The sequence below is a fragment of the Macaca mulatta genome, chromosome 17 (genome assembly GCF_049350105.2).
Source record: "Macaca mulatta isolate MMU2019108-1 chromosome 17, T2T-MMU8v2.0, whole genome shotgun sequence".
Taxonomy (NCBI): Eukaryota; Metazoa; Chordata; class Mammalia; order Primates; family Cercopithecidae; genus Macaca; species Macaca mulatta.
The window spans coordinates 10,453,380-10,473,961 of NC_133422.1; the positions used below are offsets into that span (position 1 = coordinate 10,453,380).

The 20,582-nt window shown below is 40.2% G+C and overlaps 1 protein-coding gene across 2 annotated transcripts in view; it reads right to left on the minus strand.

Moving 5' to 3' along the window:
• HMGB1 (high mobility group box 1) overlaps positions 1–20,582 on the minus strand; it is a 154,798-nt gene that overhangs the window by 133,663 nt on the left and 553 nt on the right. The gene's annotated exons all lie outside the window — the stretch shown is intronic.

Consider the following 20,582-nt stretch of genomic DNA (forward strand, 5'->3'; position numbering starts at 1 on the left):
CAGGCCCTGAGTAAATTCTTTCAGAACTGAATACGAAAAGGATACAGAATGGAATACACTAACAATGATGCAAGATGTGCTCATTTCTGTATTGGAAATGAATTAATTCCGATCCATCTGTAATTTATTATTGCTCCATGATTAATGGAAGGCATAGGAAAGATGACTGGAATCGTGTAACTGGTACAAACAAGTATGACACTTGATTGAACCTCATTACACTGCAATTGAATATTATAAAGTATGTGAGTGAACAAATACTGGGTCGGTCAGTGGACCTACATTATAATACTGGTTCTGCTCCCAGATAGCTATACGATTTGAATGACTTCTTTATACTTTCATAGTTTCTCTGTTCTTGTCTGTAAAACAAAGGCCTAGAAGATATTATGGGTTGGATTACGTCCCTTCCAAAAGATGCTGAAGTCCTAAACTGCAATACTTGTGAATGTGACTTTATTTGGAAATAGGGTCTTTGCAAGTGATAAAGATGAGGTCATGGAGTGACCTAATCCAATATGACCAGTGTCCTTATTTAAAAAAGGAAATCTGGATACACACAAACAAGGAGAATATCACATGAACATGAAGGCAGAGATCGGGGTGATACACCTACAAGCCAAGGGACACCAAAGGTTTTCAGCAAATCACCAGAAGTTAGGAAAAGACATGGGACAGATTCTCACAGTCCTCAGAAGAAAACCACCATGTCGATACATCATTTTGGATTTCTAGTCTTCAGAACCATGAGATAACAAATTTTTGTTGTTCAAATAAATTTTCGTGGTACTTTGTTACAGCAATCCTAGCAAACTAATACAAATGAGCTCTTAACACTGGGCTAAAAGAGGATGATTCTATGAAACGCTACACATGTTTGGGAAGATTTCTCATATTCAACTGTTTACAGTATACCACAAGCCTGTCAGTTGAAAATACAAACCAACCCTCATAATCCTCTATACTTATATGCAAGGAATAGCACACTTTTTCTGCAAAAGGTCAGATAGTAAACATTTTAGGCTTTGTGAGACAAACAAGGTCTCTGCTACATTTTTTTTTACAACTGTTTAAAAATGTAAAAATCACTTTCATCCCAAAGGACTGCAAGAACAGACCTCAGGCCACATTTGACCCATAGCCTGACCCCTGGTGTGTAGGGTTAACAAGCCTCCTTTCCCTTGGGCTCCTTTTTTTTCAGTGTTCCAAGCCAAAGGAAACTATCCTTTTCAAATCCTTTTCTCTCCTAAGTGGGACACCTTACACCAGCCCAGGCATGCTTCCGATAGCCTTAGAGTAGCTGTCCCTTCCTCAGATTACTGTCTAATTGTCCAGAAGTTAGTAACTTTTTCCATTTTTCCTTCAATTCCTTTCCATTAAGAAGGCATGCACCAGCAAATTACTTGTGACCATCAATGACATACTCTCAGAAGCACCAGTCCCTGCGTTGTTTCTAAACCCGTTCTAATAGACACATACCCCAAGGTTATCTTGCTTTCTCCTCTCACAAAATGACTTACATCTAGAGATTTAAATAATTAAGGTACTTTTCATAACTACCAGGTACAGTAGATCTGATAATAGCAGAGCTAAGCACATATACAGAAAGTAGGGCAACGGCCAGACACTCATTTTAAAGCAATGTTACAAGATCGTCACTGTTGCTTTTCATTTTTCTAAATGTGGCCACTGCTGTTTTCTCACTAAAGGAAATGTTTTATGTAAAGTGAGTAACAGTACCTGGCATAAAATAAGTGCTCAATAAATGTTAAGGCCTTCTCTCCTTCTTTAACTGGCCTCCTCATTTTTTACAGAGTGAAACAGAAAAGCAACATGGAAGATTATCCTGTTGCTTAGGAAAAATAACTAAAGCTTTCTAGAGAGAATACACCTGAAAATATAGGAAGTGAGGGTAAAAGGGCCAGCTCTAGCTGGCCTATATGCATGTATGTTGGAACAGGACAGAATAGTGTAGGGTAGGGTAAAGAGGACAGAGAAATGGAAGGAAAGGGGCTATAGCCTTGGTGGCAAAATAAAGGATAAGACGACTCTTTTAAAATGGTCTGTTTCAAATGCTGGGTTGTGCAACTTAATTTGATTACTTTATGAGAAACAGCATCTATAATCCATCCCTGATTTTTCTACAACAAAAATTTATTATTTATTTTATATATTTGTGTGTAGATCTTTTATATACAACATGTACACATGTATATTTATATATGTATATATTATACATGTATATACATATATTATATATGTGTATATACATATACAATACATTGTACGTGTCTGTATGTGTATATATAATTTTTTTTTTTTTTTTTTTTTTGAGACGGAGTCTCACTCTGTCGCCCAGGCTGGAGTGCAGTGGCCGGATCTCCGCTCACTGCAAGCTCCGCCTCCCGGGTTTACGCCATTCTCCTGCCTCAGCCTCCCGAGTAGCTGGGACTACAGGTGCCCACCACCTCGCCCGGCTAGTTTTTTGTATTTTTTTAGTAGAGATGGGGTTTCACCGTGTTAGCCAGGATGGTCTCGATCTCCTGACCTCGTGATCCGCCCGTCTCGGCCTCCCAAAGTGCTGGGATTACAGGCTTGAGCCACTGCACCCGGCCTATAATTTTTTTAAAAGAATGGGGTCTCACTGTGTTGCCCAGGCTGGACTTGAACTCCTGGGCTCAAGCAATTCTCCACCTCAGCCTCCCAAGTAGCAACAAACAGTTTTGGTTTTGAAAAAATAACAAATGTTAAACACCCATGTGGAAGGGTCGGTACTGGGCCCTGTGTTAGTCTGCTTGGGCTGCCATAACTAACAGTATAGGCCAGGCACAATGGCTCATGCCTGTAATCCCTGCACTTTACGAGGTCGAGGTGGGTGGATTACCTGAGGTCAGGAGTTTGAGACCAGTCTGACCAACATGGAGAAACCCTGTCTCTACTAAAAATACAAAATTAGCCATGTGTGGTAGCACATGCCTGTAATCCCAGCTACTTGGGAGGCTGAGGCAGGAGAATTACTTGAACCTGGGAGACGAAGGTTGCGGTGAGTTGAGATTAGGCCATTGTACTCCAGCCTGGGCAACAAGAACGAAACTCTGTCTCAAAAACAAAAAAAGCCCCAATAACACTACAGACTGGGTAACTGGACCAACAGAAATGTATTTTCTCACAGTTCTGCAGGCTGGAAGTCTAGGATAAAGTTGTTGGCTGGTTTGGTTTCTCTGAGGCCTCTCTCCTTAACTTGCAGACGGCTGCTTTCTTGAAATGTCCTCACATGGCTGTCCCTCTGTCTGTTTCTGGTGTCTCCCCATGTATCCACATTTCCTCTTCTTATCAAGATACTAGTCATATTGGATTAGGGTCCACCACAAAGACCTCATTTAAACTTAATCACCTTTTTATGGCCCTGTGTCCAAATACAGTCACATTCGGAGGTCCAGGGGATTAGGGCTTCAACATATGAATTGGGGGTGGGGCACAACTCAGCCCGTAACAGGCCTAGACCTTAATTTGTCAACACTCCAGTTGGATTTATAGTATAGTAACTGCATCTGTGCTCATCTAAATGTCATACCCAAATGAAATAACATAGCATGATGATCTGAATTTATTAAAAGGCATTTTTTTCCTATAGAAACCCAAATCTATAAATTATATACAAACTGTGGTGAGTTACTTGATACCTTGCCAGGATTCATCTATGGTGGTAGATAGACCACAAAGATCACCACTGAAAGATCCCTTTCCTAATCATAGTTTCCTCACTGGCTTGCCACAAAACCTAAAATTCTTCTACTCTATTCTTTCATCGGCATTTTATTTCCCCTGAAAATGTAAATAATCTCTGGGAGAGCAATCTATTAAGTGATCATCAGCCACTAACACCTTAGGGTAGAACAGCTCAGATCACAGTCTTAAAATAAATTCCATCAGTATGAAATTTTCTTTATTACTGCTCTACTACTGGAATGTTAAATCACTGTCTCCTTTAATAATTCTGGTGTAGGTCATTCAAATTTTGTTTAAGATAATGAGACAAATAGCAGGTATAAAAACATTTCCTCATCTAATAAAGCAACCTGAGAACAGTAAGAAGAACGTGATGAAATTAACATTTTTGAGTACCTGCTAGGAATCAAGTATTCGCTAGATATTTTAGAAATCATCTCAATTCAATCCTAAAAATTATTCTGTATAATAGTGTAGGTTGAGTATCCCTAATCCAAAAATCTGAAACTTTTTTTTTTTTTTTTTCTGAGATGGAGTTTCGCTCTTGTTGCCCAAGCTGGAGTGCAATGGCGCAATCTTGACTCACTGCAACCTCCGCCTCCCGGGTTCAAGTGATTAGGGATACTCAACTGGCTAAATATAATGCAAATATTTCAAAATCTGAAAAACCCCAAATCTGAAACACTTCTGGTCCCAAACATTTCAGGCAAGGGACACTCAAGTTGTATTAATCCCATTTTACAGAAGAAACAGGCTCAGATAAATGAACATCTCAGAGCTTGTTGATGGCAAAGGAGAGACTGAAACCCCACCTGGTCCTGTGGCTTACCTGTTGGGGGCCTGTGGTCAAACTACTAGTACTGAGTTTTGGTGTCCTCACTTTAAAAATGAGGGTAATGAGGTACCTACCTACTTGTTACAGCATTGTACTGAGGCTGAAATGAATTAATCCACATACATTATAGTGTGATAGAATGCAGCAGAAATGACGACGTGTGACTAAGACTAGTCCTTAAGAGACCTGCAGTTTTCGCTTTTGCCCTCTTGGAACACTCCTGTTGCCATGTTAAAACACCTCTGGGGAGACTATGGATGGAGAGAGCATACTCGGAGCAGGGGGGTGAACAGGACGTGCACATGTACGAGCATACAAGCCAGGTGACACCAGCACCACGGCCTCAGACATGTCACCGGGGACACCAGCACCACGGCCTCAGACATGTCACCGGGGACACCCGCACCACGGCCTCAGACATGTCACCGGGGACACCCGCACCACGGCCTCAGACATGTCACCGGGGACACCCGCACCACGGCCTCAGACATGTCACCGGGGACACCCGCACCACGGCCTCAGACATGTCACCGGGGACACCAGCACCACGGCCTCAGACATGTCACCGGGGACACCCGCACCACGGCCTCAGACATGTCACCGGGGACACCCGCACCACGGCCTCAGACATGTCACCGGGGACACCCGCACCACGGCCTCAGACATGTCACCGGGGACACCCGCACCACGGCCTCAGACATGTCACCGGGGACACCCGCACCACGGCCTCAGACATGTCACCGGGGACACCCGCACCACGGCCTCAGACATGTCACCGGGGACACCCGCACCACGGCCTCAGACATGTCACCGGGGACACCCGCACCACGGCCTCAGACATGTCACCGGGGACACCAGCACCACGGCCTCAGACATGTCACCGGGGACACCAGCACCACGGCCTCAGACATGTCACCGGGGACACCAGCACCATGGCCTCAGACATGTCCCCAAGACCCGCTTAGACCCTTCAGCCTCAGCCCAGCTGCTGACTACAGCCACATGAACAGAACTAGGTGAGACCAGAGGAATCTTCCAGTCACCTACTAGATCATGACAAATAATAAATGTTTTTTAAACTACAAAGATTTGGAGTGGCGTTTGTTACACAAAATTAGACAACCATTACAGTTCGACTAAAAACATGTCCATTTACAATACTAAATTAAAAGGGTAAGAATGAGAGAAAAAGAACACTCCATACTTTAAAAGTTATTTTTTTACTCCAAAAACTTCCAACTTTGAAAAACTGATTTTTATAATGCATAAAAATTAAAATAACCTTAGAATTTACATGAGTAGCACAGCTAGCTGGCTTTATTATCTGTTGTACTCAACACTTCAATAATCACTGAGGTTTTAGAGAACTCTTTCCCTGGCTTTAGTCTGGTTTAAGCTAAATAATTGTTCTTCCTCAAGAACAAACAACCTTATCTTGTTTTGTTTTCCTTGTCCGAGAGAAACACATTAGGAGTCTCCCATCTTGTTTTACCTTTTTCTGTCGCCCAGGCCAGAGGGCAGTGGTGTGATCACAGCTCACTGCAGCCACAACTTCCCCAGGTTCAGATGATCCTCCCACCTCAGCCTCCCAAGGAGCTGGGACCACAGGCACATGCTACCACGTCCAGCTAATTTTTGTTTTTTTTTTTTTGGTAGAGACTGGGTTTTGCCTTATTGCCCCAAGCTGATCTTGAATTCCTGGGCTGAAGCAATCCGCCTGCCCTGGCCTCTCCAAGTGCTAGAATTACAGGTATGAGCCACCGTGCAGCCTCCTATCATGTTTTAAATTTTCCGCTGTATTTTTCTCTCTGGCAGATTGTTTAGGGAGTTTCTTTAGTTATCAGACTAAATCTCAAGGCTTTCCTTCCAATTTTGACATGTAAACAGTCCCTCATTTCTGCTTATCTAGTGATTATTCCCAAATCTGTGTTTACAGTCTAGCTGTCTCTCCTAAGATCAAGACTTGTCTCTCTAACTACCTGATGGCAGAATCTCCTCTTGGAAGTATCTCTCCTCTTGGAAGTATCTCTCCTCTTGCAAGTATCAAGGAGGCAGTTCAAAACTGAACTGGGCATTGGCTCCACTCCTTCTCCTCTTTACTACTAATACCCTTTCTCTCCTTCTACACAACCACACTAAGTCTTATTTAGGCATCGTTTCTTCTGTGAGACCTTTGTAGAATCTCTGAGGTTATGTTAGGTGCTAAGGTTTTCTTGACATTCTCAGATTGGGTTAGGTGAACTTTTAGCAACTTACCTTCTACTAAAAACAGTCATCCCTCAGTATCTGTGGGGAATTGGTCCTAGGACTCCCTAAGGATACCAAAATCTGCATGAGCAGCCCAGGTGAGACCAGCAAAAGCACTTTAGTTACCTACAGGATCATGACAAATAATAAATCATGTTTAAGCCACAAAGTCCTTTATATAAAATGGTATAGTACTTGCATATAACCTACATGTCTTCCTGTATACTTCAAATCATCTCTAGTTTATAATACTTAATCTGATGAAAATACTACGTTAATAGTTGTTACACTGTATTGTTTAGGGAATGACAAGAAAAAAAGTCCACACGCGTTCAGAATACATGCCTTTTTCTCCCCTCTAATATTATGGATCCACAGTTGATTGAATCCACAGATGTGGAATCCATGGATACCAAGGGCACATTTTGATAATTATACTTCTCATCTTACCATGCATTCAACAAATTGAACATGTAAAGTGGTGATAATACTGTGATGAAAAATAAAGCAGGGGAAGAGGCTGCATCCATCCAGTGGAAATGATGCCCTTTTCAAATCTGCACAGAGAGAAAAAGTTGCTCTCCAAGTTGGGGGGTGGGTGGGTCAGGTATGTATGTTGGTCAGCAAGGGATCTGTAGGCACTTACAGATTTGACGCTAATGAGATGGGAAGCCACAGGAAGGTTTTAAAGAAAATAAATGACATGATCTGATTCATGTTTTGATCTGATACACTGGTTGCTAGATGGAGAATAAGCTGTATGGGGGCAAGAGAGGAAGTAGAGACAATAGGAGGATACTGCTATAATCCAGTGGTCCATAATCCAACGTCCCCCCAAGGAACAGTTCGGCAATGTCTGGTGACATTTCTAGCTGTCACAACTGTTGGGACGGGCTGCTAATTGCATCTAGCAGGTAGAAGCTAGGGATGCTGCTAAACATCCTACGATGCACAAGACAGCCCTTTACCCCAACATTGCTGGCCCAAAACGTTGATAGTACCAAGGTTGAGAAAATCTGTTATAATCTGTCCTAGAATGTACCTTGGATTGAGATGGTAGTGGTAAGAGCTGGAGAAGTGCTTAGCTTCTGAATTTTTTTTTTTTTTTTTTTTTTTTTTGAGATGGAGTCTCGCTCTGTCGCCCAGGCTGGAGTGCAGTGGCGCGATCTCGGCTCACTGCAAGTTCCGCCTCCCGGGTTCACGCCATTTTCCAGCCTCAGCCTCCCGAGTAGCTGGGACTACAGGCGTCCGCCACCACGCCCGGCTCATTTTTTGTATTTTCAGTAGAGACGGGGTATCACCGTGTTGGCCAGGATGGTCTCAATCTCCTGACCCTGTGATCCGCCCGCCTCGGCCTCCCAAAGTGCTGGGATTACAGGCGTGAGCCACCGCGCCTGGCCTGAATATGTTTTTAAAGTGTGGCTGACCATATTCGCTGAGGGATTAAATGTAAGGTATGAGGGGAAAATATGAATCAGACACCAGGATTTACTGCCTGAGCAATTAGAAGAATGAAGTTCCTCATATGGAGATGAGGAAGAACGTGGAACAGCAGGTAAATAGCATGTGCTTGCTTTGTTGGGGGGTGTGCAGAAGAGACTGATGGGACCAACGTGCTCAGTTCTGGATACATTAAACTTGAAATGCCTATTTGGCACCAAGGGAATGTATCAGGTAGGCAGATGGATAAATGAGTCCGAAGTTCAGGGGAGAGGCTGGGGTGGCAATATGAACTTGGGAGTCTCCACATCTAAATAGTATTTAAAGCTATAGAACACGGTAAGGTGATATAGGAACTAAACACAAATTGAGGCCGGGCGCGGTGGCTCAAGCCTGTAATCCCAGCACCTTGGGAGGCCGAGACGGGTGGATCACGAGGTCAGGCGATCGAGACCATCCTGGCGAACACGGTGAAACCCCGTCTCTACTAAAAAATACAAAAAACTAGCCGGGCGAGATGGCGGGCGCCTGTAGTCCCAGCTACTCGGGAGGCTGAGGCAGGAGAATGGCGAGAACCCGGGAGGCGGAGCTTGCAGTGAGCTGAGATCCGGCCACTGCACTCCAGCCCGGGCGACAGAGCGAGACTCCATCTCAAAAAAAATAAAAAATAAAAAAATAAACACAAATTGAGATGAGATCTGAGCCCGGAGGCACTCCGATGTTTAAAAAAGAGGAGGAACCACCAAAAGAGAAGTCAAGCAGCAGCAGAACTCAGAGTCTGAGAGAATCATTATACCACTTGATCGACTGCAACAAATGCTGCTTAGAGGTCAAGCAATATGAGGACTAAGCAAGGACCACCAGGTCTGGCAACATGGAGGCCAGTGCTGACGTGGAAATGAGAGTTTTGGTGGGAAGACAGGAATAAAAGTCTCACAGGTCTGAATTCAAGAGAGAGAGAACAGCAGAGGAAGGGTAGAGGTGGTAGCCATAAACAATGATACATTCTCTTGAGGTCTTTTCTTGCAAAGCTGAATGAAGAAACAGGGTTCCAGAGAGGGATTTTTCTCTCATTTTACATATGCAAACATATAAAAAAGCTGAAAGAACTGTTTGACAACCACACTTATTTTTACCACGGATTCAACATTTAATGCCGTATTTATTTTCCCTGTACATACTGTGTATTGTTTGAAGATAACTTTCCCTGTAAATATACCTCAGATATACCTCCTAAAATAAGTCCATTCTCCTACATAGCCATAGTAACCAGGAACACGCCTAAGAAAATTAAAAATTTATTCCCAAATATATTCTATAGCTGGGTACATTACAATTTCCCCAATATGTGATTTGCAAACCAGGATCAAGTCAAAGTCCATGCACAGCATTTGGTTGTGTCTTTGGTCTCTATTAATGTGTCTTTGGTCTCTATTAAAGTGTCTTTGGTCTCTATTAATAATGACTTTTTGAAAAGACCTGTCTTATAGAATAAATCTGACTGATCATGTCATGTCACTTAACTTGTTTTTCTATTCTAGAAGAATACTTTTTCGGGTAGTGAATACATTCATTACTATTGGCACAATAGTCTAAAATTAACATTTCCCGATTTCCTTATCTCTCTCTGCCCTTTCACTTTCAGAAAATCAATTATTCCAAGATTTGTTCTTCATTTATCATCACTTATTAGCTCTGAAGACTCAACTGAGCAACTTTCAGGGTTTATATACTCTATACACAGAAAAAAACTACTACCATCTCTCATTTACCCTAAGAATTCATAGAAGAGCATGTCTTAAAGCTCATCAATAACCAAACCAAACATTTTATTGATCATGACAAATTACATTTGGAAAGCAAAATGAATTTCCTAAAATTTCTTCCCTGATTAGCAAAATAGTGCCTCCTAACACTTGGGGGGTGAAAGTTGCTGTCAAATATGCCTACATGACTGGAAATTATGACATCCAAATGAGTTCACTGGGTCTGGTAATACTATGCTCTACACGTTTATGTCTATGTAATAAACAGCTTACATCTGGATGAGAAAATTGATTATACAAATATTTGGGCTACTACAACTGGTCATTCATCTGTAAGGACTCAAAGCAACTTAAAATGCAAACTGATCTAACAATGCTTACGGTTAGAATTCCAAAGAATGTTCAGGCATTGTCAGGTTATGTTAAAACATCTTCTGTCACAATCTTCAAGTTATTATCTTTTCTATTGTGTTGAGCAGCTATAGAGGACAAATGAATTGTGCACTCCTGAATTCAATGAACACTTCAAACACTGTAGTATTTTTTGCTATCTTACAAAACCTAAGATTACTTAGCATATTTTAAGAAATAAATTATATTCTTAATCATTTCATTTCACTTATTGAGCTTCTTTTAAGCTTTCGCAATAGAATTTTAATCACAGCACTGCCACTTGCTTACAGTGATGGTTTTCGGCTCCTTTGGGCCTATGGACTATTTCAATGATCTTCACTAGCCATCTAGTCCACCTTATTCTAATTATTACCACTGCAAAAGAAACCTTCACTTGAATAAATCAGTAGATGGGAATCAGACTTCATGAGGTACCTCCCAGGAGACCAGAAGTAAATATTAACTCATACTAAAATCAAAATTGTAGCTATTATCACTCATATGGTTTGGCTCTGTGTCCCCATCCAAATCTCATCTTGAATTGTAATTCCCATGTATTTAAAGGAGAAGCATGGTGTGAAGGGACTGGATCATGGGGGTGGCCTTCCCCCTTGCTGTTCTTGTGACAGAATTCTCACAAGGGCTGATGGTTTAAATTCGTGTGACTTCCTCCTCTTCGCTCTCTCTCTCCTGCCACCATGTAAGATATGCCTTGCTTCCCCTTCGCCTTCTGTCATGATTGTAAGTTTCCTGAGGCCTCCCCAGCCATGCAGAAGTGTGAGTCAATTAAACCTCTTTTCTTTGTAAATTACCCAGTCTCAGGTAGTTCTTTACAGCAGCGTGAAAACAGACTAATACAATCACCTATGGTAAGTCTGTCTATAAATCACCTGAACTTTCACAGACTATCTAGAAGAACATGCAACCAGAGTAGTTCTTGATCATGCTATATAAATTACTGATTCAGAAATAGAACTAGACAGGAAGGGGCTGGTAGTACAGAATCATCCTCTGGACATATTCTCACAGCCTGATCTCTAGGTAGGAAATTTTATTATATAAAAATACAATTATTTCACAAAATTACCATTAAACAATTTTATTGGGATATTAGACATTATTGAATGACTTGTTCTGTGAGATATAAAGTGAAACTAACATGTTATAAAAGTGTGGTAGTTGGCCCTCAAGATGGCCTCTAATGAATCCTACACCTCTTGGTATTCATACTGTTGTGTAGGTAGGTCTGTGTAACCCATAGAATACAGCACAGTGAGAGTAGGTCATTTCTAAGGTTAGGTTGTAAAAGACACTGTGGTTTCTGCCTCTCTCTCAGATCACGTGCTCCGGTGCCATGTTGTGAAGACACTCAAGCAGCCTTTAGATGACTGCAACCACATAAGAGGCTCCGAACTGGAGCCACTCAGCTAAACCACTCCCAGATTCCTGACCACGTATCATTTCATACACCATGTATGAAATGACAAATGCTGTTTTAAGCTGTTTGGGGAATAATTTGTTACATAACAAAATATAACTAATACAATAATATATACTGATTTAACTGAAGTTGTAACTTCATAACTTATTTAGGTACTAAAAATCACAGCAACCCAATGCAAAGTATTAAAAAAAAATCCATTAATACCTATTGAGTACTGTTGAGGGCATGAGGAAAGCTCTTTCATACTCCAGATAAAACTTCCTTACTGTAATAATCATGGCTGACCTCTACTCTTAACTCCTTTCTAGGATAGGAGGGGCTACACGATCTGACAGCAAGTTTGGGAGAAAAAATTCTGAGGCTCAGCCAACTTGCTCTCTCCTTTCCATTTGGGATTTGGCTGACTGAAGAGGGTTATTTTTTTTGGCCTGCTCTGTTACACAGTAAATGTAGTGGGACAAGCTCTATTCTTGTTGATAGAAAAACTCTTAATTTTAAATCTGTCTAGTTCTTTGAAGTTCGTTGTTGCTGCAAATCTCAGCTTTTTCCAAACAACTTTTTTCAGTAAACTTACATTTCAATCTTCATCTATCTGATTTAACTGGATCCAAACATAGTCAGATAAAAAAGGTGTGGGCATTACTTATCAACCTCTAAACTAAGTTTAATTTTGTGCCCTCATGGAGTTTATAGTATATTTGAGGTTTAAACTAAAACACCTGAATGGTTTTAAATATAAACTATAAAAAACACATGATTAACAAATAGGTGAAAAACCGTGATCGCTGGTAAGCGTAAGAAAATCTGAGGGAGAAAAAAATATAGATGCCCAGGACCCATGCCAAATTCATGGAATCATGCATGGGACCCAAGCAGCTGCAGTTTTAACAAGTTCCCAATATATAGTTGACCCTTGAACAATGCAGGTTTGAACTGCCTGGGTCCACTTATAAATGGATGTGATTTTTTTCAATAAAAGTTACACCAAGTGTGCCTGCCTCTCCTCCCTCCCTCCCTCCCAACATGCTCCTGCTCTTAAGCCTCTGCCATAAGGCTTAAGACAGCAAGAACAACCCGTCCTCTTTATTTCAGTAGTTTTGGGGGATGCAGATGGGTTTTGGTTACATGGATAAGTTCATTAATGGTGATTTCTGAGATTTTGGTGCAACTGTCACCTGAGCAGTGTATACTATATCCAATATGTAGTCTTTTAACCCCCTTCCAACCTTCCTTCACAACCCGAATCCCCAAAGTCCACCGCATGATTCTTACACCTCTGTGTTTTCATAGCTTAGCTCTCACTTTTAAGTGAGAACATACCATTTTTGGTTTCTAATTCCTGAGTTACTTCACTTAGAATACTGGCCTCCAGCTCCGTCCAAGTTGCTGCAAAAGGCATTATTTCATTCCTTTGTATGACTGAATAGTATTCCATGGTGTACATAAACATTTTCTTGATCCACTCGGCTCCTCTTCTTCAGTCTACTCAATGTGAAGGTGACAAGGACGAAGATCTTTAAGATGATCCACTTCCACTTAATGATGAGTAAATATATTTACTTTTCCTTATGATTTTCTTAGTAACTTTTTTCTCTAACTTACTTTATTGTAAGAATACAGTATATAACACATATGAAACATAAAATACGTGTTAGTTAACAATATATGCTATTAGTAAGCTTCCAGTAATCAGTGGGCTATTAGCAGCTACATTTTTTGGGCAGTCAAAAGTTATATGCAGATTTTCAACAGCATGGGGAAGGAGGGGGTGGGTCCCTAATCCCTATATTGCTCAAGGGTCAATTGTAATAATACCCACTTAAGAATCCATGGTATATATGGTAAGTGCAAAAACTCTAGAAGAGAGTGCTAGGAGCTGGCAAAGGAAAGAGAAAACAGAATTTAAAGCAATCTGTAAAGGACATGCAGGGTTTAGATGACGTGGAAGGGTGAGGGAAAACCAACATTTGCTGTGAGGGCATTATTAACTGCCAGACATTGTCCTATGTCTTACCTCATTTAAGAGAATTTCATTTCATACATGGAAAAACTGAAGCTCAGACAGGTTAAATGATTTGTCTGAGGCCACAAAATTAGTTAAATGACAGAAGTGGGATTAGTAGATGTTTTCATTTTATCAGTGAAACTGAGCCTCAGGGAGGTTACATATTTTGTATGAAGTAACAAAACTGGGATTAATATATAGCCAAGTTTAAATGAGATCTAAATCTAATGCCTACACTAAAAAAAAAAAAAAAAAAAAAGTGTGAAGGTCTGTATTGCTTAGCAAAACAGACATAGGGAAGCAAAAATAAACTTAAAAAATCAGATTAGACCACCAAAAACCAGTCCCCATTTTAACTTATGTGGCAGAGAACCATATATTAAAGACCACCAAGCGGCTTAAAAATCTCTTTTTAAAAAATGAATCTGTTTTCATTATTCAATAGTTTTTGTCTTAATTGATACATTTACTAAACAATTACTAGCTCCAATTAGCACTCAGTTACAATTCAATCATTAAATTGAACCTCAACTTAGCTGTCAACCTAGTCAAAACAGTTAAAGTGATTTTACAGTCATCCTCAGTTGCAGAAGTATAATATTTATGGCTGGAGTCATTTTATTTTTAACTAATTTTTTAAAAAAGATTGCTTTATAACAATGCGTTATGAGTCCTTTGTGGTCAATACTGCTTTTTTTTTTTTTGAGACGGAGTCTCGCTCTGTTGCCCAGACTGGAGTGCAGTGGTGCAATCTTGGATCTGAGGCTCCTGCCTCAGCTTCCCGAGTAGTTGGGACTACAGGTACGTGCCACCATGCCCAGCTAATTCTTTGTATTTTTAGTAAAGATGGGGTTTCACCATGCTGGCCAGGCTGGTCTCCAACTCCTGACCTTGTGATCCGCCCACCTCAGCCTTCCAAAGTGCTGGGATTACAGCTATTTTAAGGACTTTTTAAAAAGTGAAGCTAAACATTTATTCATCCCTATTCTTCATCTATAGGGACTTGTGCTCTATTTTTCTTTGAAGACCAAAGTAAAAACTCACCTTTGTGAGGGCCTTCCTATAATTAAAATTAATCATTTTTCCCCCATAGCTTCTACAAAACATTGCTTGTACAACTATTTAGCACTTATTTCATTCCACCTTGTATGAAAGCTATTTGTTTACAAACATTTCTACTTCTCTTTAGGAATAAGGACTATGCATTATTCACCGTTGTATTCTCCCTGCATTTATGGCAGTCCTTTGCACATTCAATACAAGCTTTTTGGCCCTGTGCATCTCTTCATCTGGCTGTTCATCTGTACCCTTTAAAACATCCTTTATAAAAAACCAGTAAGTGTAAAAAACAAAAAAAAAAAGCCATTGATGAATAATAGGTTTCTCAATAAGAAAAGCATACCAATTATGCATACATCTGAACTAACAAACATGAAGGAAATAGGCTATTTAACACATTCTGTTTTAAAAGTAGGTTTGATCAGCCATGTAAATTGAAAATTGGGAGCCACCAAGATAATTCATCAACAAATATGCACTATGTATAGTAGACACTATACAGGTGATGGTGAACCAAACAGATGTCGTCCTTGCTCTCACAGATCTCACAACCTACTATGGGGCCAAGAATACATGTATATGTGTATGTTATACATATATACACACACATACACATACATATACATATACACATACACACACATATGCTGTAAGGCAAACAAATAGGTGGTAACAATTAGAGTGGGGGTAGAGGACAGGGGGCTCCTCAAATAGGGTGGACAGCTTGACACAAGACACTCGAGCTAAGACTCCAAGGATGAAAAGAGTCAGTTCCGTAGAGACAAGGGGACTAGCATTGTCAGCAGGTAGCTGAGGCCCTAAAGGGGAGGGTCATGTGCTGCAATGCCAGCTTCAAGCGAATACAGTTACTAAAACACATCTAACCTTCTATGTGAATGTAGTTACTAAAGCATATCCTCCAACTTTCTATTTTTCTTTTGCTATTGTTTCTACTACCACTTCTCCTTTTCTGGTGATAATTATTTTAAATTTTCTGGCTAAATTAAATGATGGCATGAATTCTGGGGAAACTAAGACTACCTATTTCCAAATAATCCTAAATTCCTTCCAGTCTTTATGACTGATGAATTCATCTTGAAGTGACAACTACGTCCCAATTAGGAAAGAGTGTTTCTTTATATGCACTTAATTTTTTGATTTGGAGGCTTCCTGATTGCTAATCAGCATGTTGTGTGATTACCTCCACAAGTACTTATAGAACGTTATTCTGTCACTGGAAAAACGCTCCGCTGCTCTCTGAAGTTTAGGTTGCTCTGGAGTCTAGGAAGAGTGAATGTACCTAAAGCAGTTCCTAATTACTGGACATTCTCAAATCTGCTAGAGCTACACATCCAATTCTGAGAACACACTGGAAAAAGCCCTGGACAAGAAATGAGAGAATGTAGGTTTTAGTACGAGGTTAGCCACCTTGTTAATGCAAATTTGAGTAAATGGTTTACTTCTTTTAGGCCTTTTGTTTTGTTTTGTTTTTTGACAGTCTTGTCTCTGTGGTCCATGCTGGAGTGCGGAGGCACGCTACCGGGTCACTGCAGTCTCTACCTCCCAGTTTCAAGGCATTTTCATGCCTCAGCCTCCTCAGTAGCTGGGATTACAGGCATGTGCCACCACACCCTCGAACTCCTGACCTCAAGTGATCCACTTGCCTCAGCCTCCCAAAGTGCTGAGATTACAGGTGTGAGCCACTATGCCTAGCCTTACACCTTGTTTTCTTATTGGTAAAGTAGAAATATCTAGAAGTTGCGTGCTACACAAATTCAACCATATATGCTTGGCAAAAATTTTTAAAGAAAAATATCAGCTTAAGAGTACTAATTGAGTACATGCCTTGGAATAAGCATGAGCTGGAAAGAACAAACCTGTTGTTACATCACTCATTTCTGTTCTCACATGCCGCTCATTGTAAATCTTGCTCAGTGGCATGATTTTAGTGTTTAAAGATTTATTTGTTTGTTTGTTTAGGACAAAGTCACTACACATAATCTACTTGCTTCATATACATACATATGTATATTATGCATGTACATATATGCTATCAGGGCTCACATGAAAAAACAGCCATTCAGGTGATGTGATTTATCTCATATGCTTACTTTAGAGTCAATAGGGTGTTGACTCCACTATACAATACTGGCATAGAGTACACATAAGTCAAAGTAGACAGGACCCAGCCATACCATTGGCTAGGGCACAAATACAGTCACATATGTGGAGAATGATGTACGTAGAAAGGTCTTCATTGCACAATGCTCTTTAATAAAGATCTGAAAAAAAAAACACCTAAATGTTCAAAAGGATAGGGTTGATGAAATAATGGTACATTATAAAATGGAAGATTATGCAGCCATAAAAATAAGGAAATACCTTAAATAATAACAGAACAACTTTTAAGGTTAAGTGAACAAATAAGGTACATAATCACCATGCATGGTATGTACCATTTACATAGAAAAAGGGAAGAAAAATAAAATACATATAGTAATTTATTTGCTCTCACATGTGTAAAATTTTTCTGAAAAATGTAACAGAAACTGGTAGCACTCGTTGCTTCCTAGGCAGAAAATGACTTCACTGAGTATCCTTTTGTACCTTTTGAATTTTGAACCATGTGAATAAATGTGTTTCCTATGAACAAAGTGACAAGTTTAGATCAGCAAGACAGCAATTTGAGATGAAATGGGATCACACCCTTAGTAGGAAAAACTTTTTGAAGCAAGTGGTACTTCTAAGAGTAAATACCCACACATGGAATGTTGAAACTGTAAGGAACTTTCCTTAAGACAACCATCTATTCCAAACTTCTCATTTTATAGATCTGTAAACTGAGAGCTTAAAAATTCAGTGACTTGCGTAAGGTCACACAGCAGAAGACATGTGATTATATGTTAGATATTCCACTATCAACTTTACACTATTATCATGCCATCTTCTCATTTTCTATGGGCAAAACAGAACCAAGTAAGTTTGGGCTACATTACGAGCTGTCATTTTTTTTTTTGAGACAGAGTCTCGCTGTGTCGCCCAGGCTTGAGTGCAGTGGTGTGATCTCAGCTCACTGCAATCTCCAACCTCCGGGGTTCAAGCAATTCTCCCTGCCTTAGCCTCCCAAGTAGCTGGTATTATAGGCACCTCCCGCCGTGCTCAGTTAATTTTTTTTTTTTTTTTTTTTTTTTAGCAGAGACAGGGTTTCACCACCTTGGCCAGGCTGGTCTTGAACTCCTGACCTCATGATCCACCCCCCTCAGCCTCCCAAAGTGCTAGGATTACAGGTGTGAGCCACCACACCTGGCTGAGTTGTCATGTTTTATCTAAATTTTAGAGCCTGAAGTATAAACTAACCTTAAGCCCTTAAACTACTAATTTCTTTTTTTTTTTTTTGAGACGGAGTCTCGCTGTGTCGCCCAGGCTGGAGTGCAGTGGCCAGATCTCAGCTCACTGCAAGCTCTGCCTCCCGGGTTTTTACGCCATTCTCCTGCCTCAGCCTCCCGAGTAGCCGGGACTACAGGCGCCCGCCACCTCGCCCGGCTAGTTTTTTTTGTATTTTTTAGTAGAGACGGGGTTTCACCGTGTTAGCCAGGATGGTCTCGAACTCCTGACCTCGTGATCCGCCCGTCTCGGCCTCCCAAAGTGCTGGGATTACAGGCTTGAGCCACCGCGCCCGGCTAAACTACTAATTTCTTATTTGGATCACTATATGGCTACACTTACGAATATGCTGTGCATACCTCTATCATTGCATGTATACAATATGATAGATGCACGATGTGACAGACACACAATATGACACACGTACTTTTGCTATCCTAACATATATGAATTTACTGAAAGAACTAAAATGTCTTCATTTTTTAAATATACACACGCATAGCACAAGTGTGTTGCCAAAAATATTGAATACAGGTTTACAATTCCTTAACTAAAACCCAAGGGTTGGATGTTTTAGAAATAAGAATTTCATACAATTTTTAAGTGTTACAAGGTATATAAACCAATATATAACATCCCACATACCAGGGGCCAAGGACAGCACCCCATAATCAAACATATTAATATAGTTTCAGCAAAACACATGGGATAAAGACTATATACAGCTTCTCAATAGTTCAGGTCATATTTTGCTACCAAATGAATTTTGTTGCCAAGCTTAAGAAGTTTTTGGTTTTCAGCGCTTTCTGAATGTTAGTCTGAGATGTGGGATTACAGACTGTACTCATAGAGTGCTTCTAGAAAGTACAGCCAGTCACTTCGACTCTCATCTTTTTGATGAGACTAGAAACATAAATCATAGCAAGTAGCTTTTATATTCCATGTTTGGGCCAAAGACTTGTACTGTGGTTAAGGAATCTACGCAGAAGGCGCAAGAGCTGACATCGTGAGTGGCTAAAATGAGGGGGAGAAAAAAAAGAAAATCCTAATCATGCAGCACTGAACTACTGCAGCCGTTCGTTAGTTATTAATTTAATAAAAGCTTCCTCCCTTTAAACCATGAGTTTATAACTGGAAATAGGTCAATAAAATTTCTGTCCCACACTGCTCACAAGCGGATGGAGGCAATGAGCTTTAATCCCACTGGAAGGTACTGCACTCTGTCTAGGACCAGGATATGTAATAAAAGCATTTCAAATATATAGGAATAAGCAGATATGTATACACTATTCTCAACTTGGACCATTACTCTGTAATATAAACGAAAGGGGTTTTCTAGTCAATCTCTGCTGATCTCCTGTATCCAAGTTCTTCTCTTTATCTTGTGAGTCTCGTACTACCTTTTACAAGGGGAAAAAGCTCTACAGCGAAAACACAGAACACACTAAAATCCTTTCCTTTCTCTTTACAACTCAAGCCCCACCTCCATTTTGTTTCTGTTACTAATTATTTTTCTGAAAAAGTATCAAATTTACACTAAAAGACTAAAATTCAACTTTGCAGACAACAATGTTTTAAAAAATATAATTCAGTTTGGTGATGTTATTTTGCAGTCTTACAATTTCAGCTATATTTTAACTGAACCAATTGTTTTGTTCAATTTATGAGTTAACACTCAGCTAGTCTGTTTTTTACAAATAGTGTATTCCATTCTAAAAATGGAAGTAGCAGTGGTGAGCAAGAAAACAACCCTCTGAGTTTTGGCTATTCAGGAGGAAGTACTACTTTCTCCAATTTTAATCACAATTCATAAAAACCTAACTAGCTAGATCTTAAATATACAAATACATTAATAATCTAGTAAAGCAACAGAAAAAGGTAAACTAACCAGCCTATTTTTGTCTGGAGAAACCCCAACAAACTCTGCTGGATTCCTTGGCCATTTGCATTCAGAAGTACCAAAAACTAAAATCCTTCTTACTAAATAATTTATTCTACACGAGACTTGTTTCCTCCATACCACCCTACCCAAATTATCAGCATTATTCCAGAATATAATCATTTAGTTTGAGACGACTAAAAAACCCCACACTCCAAAATACCAATTGTGGTTAGTCTGTAAAGAAATGGTCTGAAACTACAAAATGTTATCCTAGGACACATAACCAATCGACCAAAAGGACTTCTGGAATATGCTGCCCCCAAGATTTAGAATGCACAGGCAGAAATAGCATACGCGGTCACGATGTCCCTTAAGCCACATGACCTTCCTACGAAAGC